This window comes from Odocoileus virginianus, unplaced genomic scaffold (assembly GCF_023699985.2).
Source record: "Odocoileus virginianus isolate 20LAN1187 ecotype Illinois unplaced genomic scaffold, Ovbor_1.2 Unplaced_Scaffold_6, whole genome shotgun sequence".
In the NCBI taxonomy this organism is placed as follows: Eukaryota; Metazoa; Chordata; class Mammalia; order Artiodactyla; family Cervidae; genus Odocoileus; species Odocoileus virginianus.
In genome coordinates, this window is record NW_027224268.1 from 328,771 (window position 1) to 335,654 (window position 6,884).

Here is a 6,884-nt window from a genome sequence, read left to right on the forward strand (position 1 = left end):
CGGGGGAGCCGTCTATGGAGTCGCACAGAGTCGGACACAACTGAAGCGACTTAGCAGCAGCAGCAGCTCTAGACGAGCCCCTGAGTAACTTGGCAGGTATTCTAGACAATTTACGTTCCAACCAGTGTGTTCAAAGCTCTGCATTGACTATTCCAACCTTATGGATTAACTCTGGAGGCTGGAAGCTAAGAACTCGTATCTCCAGCCCCCTTTCCAGCTAATGTGGGGCCCATGCTTTAGTCTTCACCAAATCAGACATAAGCAGAGTGCGCTCTGCTGTTGCTTCTGCCTCCCCCTTACTATTTGGAACACCTCTGATGCTTAGAGCACCAGCCCTGTTGCTAAGAATGGGAGAGACCGAAGGAGCCTCTATTCTTTCCATCTGTGAGCTGCTGAGCCATCCCTGGTTACCTTCTAATATTCTTGGTGCCTGAAGTAAATACATCCCTGTTTGGGTTAACTAGAATCAGTGGGTTCCCAGACATGGCTAACTAAAACACTGGCTTCCCCAGGTTGTCTGATTAAGCACCAAAGTCCTTTGGAAACATGTTTAGATTTTGATTTAAATTTTAATTTTGGCTTTCAACCTTGAGGCTCTGAGCCATTTCCATGGAAACAGTGGAGTTTAGTGGTGAGAAGCAAACCTGTGGAGTTGTACACGCTCCCATTGCTCAGGAGGGCTTTGTGTTTGGGTTAATGCTCTGTTCTTGTAATCTTAAAGTTCTTAATTCTTGAAATGATGGAGGTGATTAAGGTGACAAACTGACACCAACCTGGTTCCAATTTATCTTATGAACTGAGTTGGGAGAGAATTAACTTAGTAGCAGAATTTAGACTTCTTACTATTTGGCTCAACATTACTTAAGTTATGGTTGCATTGTGGAAAGATTTTTAGTTTTATTTTAGTGCTTAACAATGTTTCAAAGGAGACCTTGCTTTCAAACCTTAGATAAAGTCACAGAAACGCTATGCATTTACCAGAACTTTGAGATTCAAGGAAGAACTTTATTCTGAGATTATTGCTGTTGAGGCCAAGTATGCTTAATATTAAACATAAATATATTACACATGCAAATACATAAATATTTTGGTAAATATATGTGAAAAATGAATATGAAATATTTACAACAGCTTCAAGGACTGGGAGTCAAATTCCCTCATCCATGACAAAGGAAGCAGAACTCTCTGAAGCCCCAGTGACAGTGCTGAGGAGCATCACACAGCTGCTAGAGAGGAGGATGTCACAGAGGACCGACGTCAGCCCAGCCACCATCCTGACACCTGACGACAGCAGGAAGGCCTGATGCCAGAAACAAAATCAGCATAGCAAGAATTCCCGTAGGTATTTGTAACTCTGCTGCCAAATTAATTTTATAGTATTGACAGCAGAAATTGAACAAAGGCTCATTTATAGACAAATCGGTCTTTATAGACCACTTTCCGATGTCCACACCTCTGAAATCCTCCATCGTGCATCTAGTGACAATTTCTAGATGGATATTATAGCGATTTGCTGGACTAATCAGGAACTTGGGTCTTGATGGACACGTTCATACCCACTGAAATACAGTATACATGATCTTCTTGTATTGGATTTTCAGAGCTGAGGCAATGCCAGGCTTTGCCAAAGTAACTCTTTCGAAAAATTTTTGAGTTAAGGAGTTACTCTAGAGAGGGAGGAGAGAACAATGAGATGAAAAGTAAAATTCAGGTATTCCATACTTTAATTTTTGAAAGGAAAGAAATTATTTTTGTCAAGTAGTCAAGCACTCTGGCTCTGAGCCAGGCTCTGTATGCTGGTGGTGGTGAGAAGTGCATCACCCAGAGACTCCCAGGTCTCCTGGCTCTGGGCAGCTGGGTGTGGGTGCCTGATGTGGAAGGGAGATGGACGATTCCCACAGACGGGTCAACAATGATTCTGGCTGAGGTGCTAAAGCAGATCTCTAAGGAAAGGAAGAAAAGATTCTTGTGTAGTGCAAAGGCCCTCCAGACTGGCTGGGGGTTTGACGTGTGTGTGTGAAGAAATAAGAGGATACAAAAGAGGAATTCCCTTCTCTCCTCGCCAGAGAAGGCAAGACGGCTATAGGAGTGGCGGACACAGATGCAGGGGCGGTGGGAAGGCTCATGGACCAGGGCTAGAGGGGACTGAGGCTGGTGCGCAGACCTGGGGAGATCCCTCCAAACTCTGGCAGGTGTGCTTGGAAGACGATGTGATCCAAGTAGGAAGAATTGGGGGTCAAACAGAAAAGGATGTTGCTCCAGAAGCCAAGTGGTAGAGGACAGACAAGAGCCAAACAGAAATCACTTAGCCTTGGACATGCAGGGGAAAGGTGGGCTTTTGGGGAACTGTCATCTGGTGACAAGGAGGGGACTTGAAGGTTTAGACCTTTGAACAAAGGGACATAGTGGTTGGGACTTAGCCACTTGTGTTCAGACTGTGGCCCAAATGTTTGTACAAATTAATTTACTTCTATATGTCTTATTATAATGTAGTTTGACTCACAAGAAATTGCAAAAATAGTACCAGAGTTTCCATGTGCCATTCAGCCAGTTTTCCTTATGAGGTCATCATAGGAATAAAAGTTCTTTTAAAAAAGATATTATCTTGCATAACCTTAGTACCTGTCTTAGTTCTTTCAGGCTGCTATAACAAAGGACCATAGACTGTGTGGCCCATAAACGACAGAAATTTATTTCTCCTAGCTCTGGAGGATGGAAGTCTGAGGTCAGGGTGCCAGCCTGGTCAAGTCTGGGTGAAGGCCCTCTGGCAGCCTTCAGCTGCTTAGTTAGCTTTCTTGATGTCTTCTCTTACTTATTCATCCATCCATCTGTTCATCTAGTGCTGCTAGAATAACTGTCCTATAACACTGCTTATATTAGGCTAGTCTTCTGCTCAAAAAGCTGTAAAAGCTTTCTGTTGTTTCAAGGACCAAGACTCCCAGTGCTGGGGCAGGTGATCTCTGAAAGGGTGCGTTTGATCTAAAGTGCAAATTCAGGCAAATAGTCTCTACAAGGACACACTCACCTTAACCGATAGCCCCTGGAAACTCGGGGCCATATTCAGCTCAGTATTTTGTATTCTTAATTTGGGTTCCACAACAAATAGACCTGAAGACAAGGATTGAGTGCTATTGAGTTAATGTGTGAGGTCTTCCCAGGAAGCACCAGTAGGAGCATGGGGAAATGAGGGGGGAAGGTAGGGAAGTCATTGCAGGGTTTGGTATTAAAACATTAAACTAAGGGAAATGTGAGCTTAATCCCAGTCTGGGGAATGGTGGTTGACAGTAGAGATTATGGATCTTAAAGGGTGAGATGGCTGGAGTCGTACCCACCAACTCATGTCAGCCAGTGATTGAAGTCTGCTCCTGTGTGGCTAGCCTGCTCCACAGTTTCAGCCTGGACATGGGCAGTGCAAGCTTCAGCAGCTGGAGAAAGCCCCCTGGCAAAACGCTGCAGGATTCGCAGCTGGAAGCTGAGCCTGTGTGCATGTGGGCAGGGCACCAAGGGCAGTTACTGCATATAAGTTCCTTTATCCCTCACGCACTGGGGAAGACTCTGGGAATTCAAAGATGTCTGTGATCATTTCTTTGTCTTTGGGGCACTCATACCCCGGACAGAAAATGGCAACAGAGTGTGGCCATGGCTGGAGTTGGTGTATACACTGTAAGAAAACAAAGGAAAGTAAAATCAACTCTGCTTGGGATCATTAAGGACCATCTCAGAAAGGAAGAGACGTATGCACTGGTTCTTTTTTTTTTTTAATATTTATTTTAAAATTTATTTCATTTGGCTGTGCAAAGTCTTAGTTGTGGCTTGTGAAATATTTAGTTGTGGCATGTGGAATTTAGTTCCCTGACCAGGAATCGAACCTGGGCCCCCTGCATTAGGAGTGTGGAGTCTTAGCCACTGGACCACCAGGGAAGTCTGTGCACTGGTTCTTAATGAGATCAAGGTAAGCAAGATTTTGCCAGGATGCCAGAGGGGAGTGGTGGGGAAGGTGGGGGTGGGGAGGTAGGAAGAAGAGCATTCTAGGTGGAGGGAATAATAAATTACAAAGTAAGATGGAGAGTAATGACCTATTCTGGAAAGAATGGCTATTCTTTAATAATTAGAGCTTGAAAAGCATGGAGGGACAGAGTGTGATGGAAAGTAATGTTGAAAGATATGTTGGAACCAGATTGTAAAAGCCTTCTTTGCCATGCCTTTGGTAGTGCAACTTCAGAGTCACATTGGTTTTACAAACAGATTTCCAAGGAAAGTTTTAAGGAATTCCAATTTGCAGTGACTGGCAAGAGTGATTTCCTTTTATAAAAAAGCTATGACTATACATTAAACTTAAAAATATTATGAAACTGAGATTCTATATTTAGGCTTAAATAGGGAAACATATATTTTTTTTCCATAAAATTTTATTATTTAGAGTAGAATTTCTACCTGTGTCTTGCCTAAGTGAAGAGTAGGAATTTCTTTCTGTCCTAGTTACTATGATATATTTGGTAGCATTGCCTTTATTAAGTTTTTTTTAGACTTTTGTTTATTTATTTTCATTTGTGTATTTACTTTGCTAGGTCTTCATTGCTGTGGGTTTTCTCTGGTTGTAGCGAGTGGGGGCTACTCTCTAGTTGTGGTGGGTGGGCTCCTCATTGCGGTGCCTTCTTTCGTTGTGGAGCACAGGTTCCAGGGCGTATGGGCTTCAGTTGCAGCTTGTGGGCTTAGTTGTCCTGTGGGCTGTGGAATCCTCCTGGACCAGGGACCAAACCCGTGTCCCCTGCACTAGCAGGCGGATTCTTAACCACTGGACCACCAGGGAAGTCCTGGTACCATTGCCTTTAAAATACTGTGTCTCAAACTCCAGTTAGGATAATTTCCATGTGTGGATGTTAGCACTGATCTTTCAAATTCCTTAATCATATTAGTTTACAATACCAAAGATTGGGCTTCTCTGATGGCTCAGATGGTATAGAATCTGCCTGTGATGCAGTATACGCAGGTTCGATCCCTGGGTCAGGAAGATGCCCTGGAGTAGGAAATGGCAACGCACTCCAGTATTCTTCCCTGGGAAATCCCATGGACAGAGGAGCCTGGCGGGCTACAGTCCATGGGGTCGCACAGAGAGAAGACTTAGTGACTAAACAATAACAATACCAAAGGTCATCAGTTATTCTGCTGAGATCCAGATAAATTGCCTCTGGTGGCAGTGCTAGCATCTATTATCCTTTCCTACCAATATAAAAAGCAATGTGATTTTTTTTTAAAGATTTATCCCTTAGATGTAACTGTCGATAGCCACTTCATTTGCTACACTCTTCAACTTACATTCACCTCATTCTTTAGTAAAAGTGAACAGAAGTGCTGTGCAATGTATAGAAAGGCAGCCACAAAGAAGCCTCATGAGGTTTCATCCACTTTAAGATCGTACTCAACACAGATAAGTCATCAGTAGTTGAGACTCCGCTGCCTGAGGAAGGACCACTTTGTTTTTCCAACTACTCACCCATTTATAATAGAATTGATTCCAGGTTCCATTTAGACTAATCTTTATATCAAATGCAATGGCTTGGATTATTCTGATCAATGTCAATAATGAGGCAATTACATTTTTATAAAAAAAAAAACAGGTGGTATTTTTGAACAATGTCTCCTCCGCTGCTGCTGCGGTACCTCTTAGTTGTGCTTATCGAGAGGAATATATTATGGCTTCAGGAAAGAGCTGCCAAAAACTGAGGCGGGATATTGCATTTCTTGGTTCTTTACTTAAGGAAACCAGCTATTTTCTTCTCTCCCTTTTCCCCAAGGGTGTCTTAGTTAGAAATAAATGTGATTCATTTTCAGTAGAAGAGGGGCTGGAAGATGGCCTTGGGTGTAACAACATCAAAGCATGCGATAAATAAAGAACACAAAGCCAGAGAAAAATACATTTAGGAGGCCATTTTGGACTTGATTGGTTAAAAACTGACAAGTCCTTCCCCTAATGCTTGGCTTTGAACCACGAGGGAAATATAATAAGCAAGAGGGAGAAAGTTACTTAGCCAAACCCAGAAGGGACTTTACAAAATTTGTGTGTTGGATAAAGGTCCTTCCCCAAATGCCTGAGATTTTGTTAGCACATTTGTTCCGCAACACATCTGGGAAAGCGTGACGCTGAGACGGGCCAGTCCTCTCAGCGGGGAAGTGCTTTCACAAGAGCATGCAGGCACCCAGTGTGCAAACAGGGCGAGACTGCCCCTGGTTTGGAAACGTTTAAGCCTGTGCCCCTTCACTGCTCTGATCCATGCAGAGATTATGAACGGGGTTTTGAAAGGCGGCTTTTTGCTCCCTGAATCCATTCTCCTCTCCCAGGTGGTAGAATCTACACCCCAAGATCCCCTTGCAATTAGGTGTATCCACGGGACCAAGTTCTCCTCAATGCCGTTTGAAAATGTGCAGCTTCCAACTCCTTTGCTGGGTCCTCTTGTGCCGGCCGTAATGCCAGACTTCCTGCAGCCTGGCTTTGACCAGGGAGATAAGAACTGTGCTCCGGGGGGTCTTGGAGTCACAGATGGAGGGACCCATGAGTCTTAAATGACTTCATTCCCAGGATCACGGGAGTCCTGGGATAATTAAAAGAGGGCAAGGGCCAATTCAATGGGAAGATTAGAAGAACCCTCACACAACCATTAGGCTGCATAGGACCCACATAACTGAATCCTGTCTCCAAGGTATGGGTCTTTTATGGAGGCCTGGTGAGTAGTCAAGAATCTTCCAAACCAGCCTAACAGTAAGCTTCTTCCACAGCTCATGACGGGACTGGAAGCACCCTGTAGGGACGTGTGTAACTCACCCAGTGCTGCAAACAGAGATTTGGCTCATCTCCCATCTTCTCTCAATGTGCTCTTGGCATCTCA

The 6,884-nt window shown here is 43.9% G+C and overlaps 1 non-coding gene across 1 annotated transcript; it reads right to left on the reverse strand.

Annotated features, from left to right (window-relative positions):
* Window positions 1–3,848: 3,848 nt before the first annotated feature.
* On the reverse strand, window positions 3,849–3,921 carry TRNAR-CCU (transfer RNA arginine (anticodon CCU)). Its single transcript has one exon. It is a non-coding gene; the product is annotated as a tRNA-Arg (tRNA).
* Window positions 3,922–6,884: the final 2,963 nt, after the last annotated feature.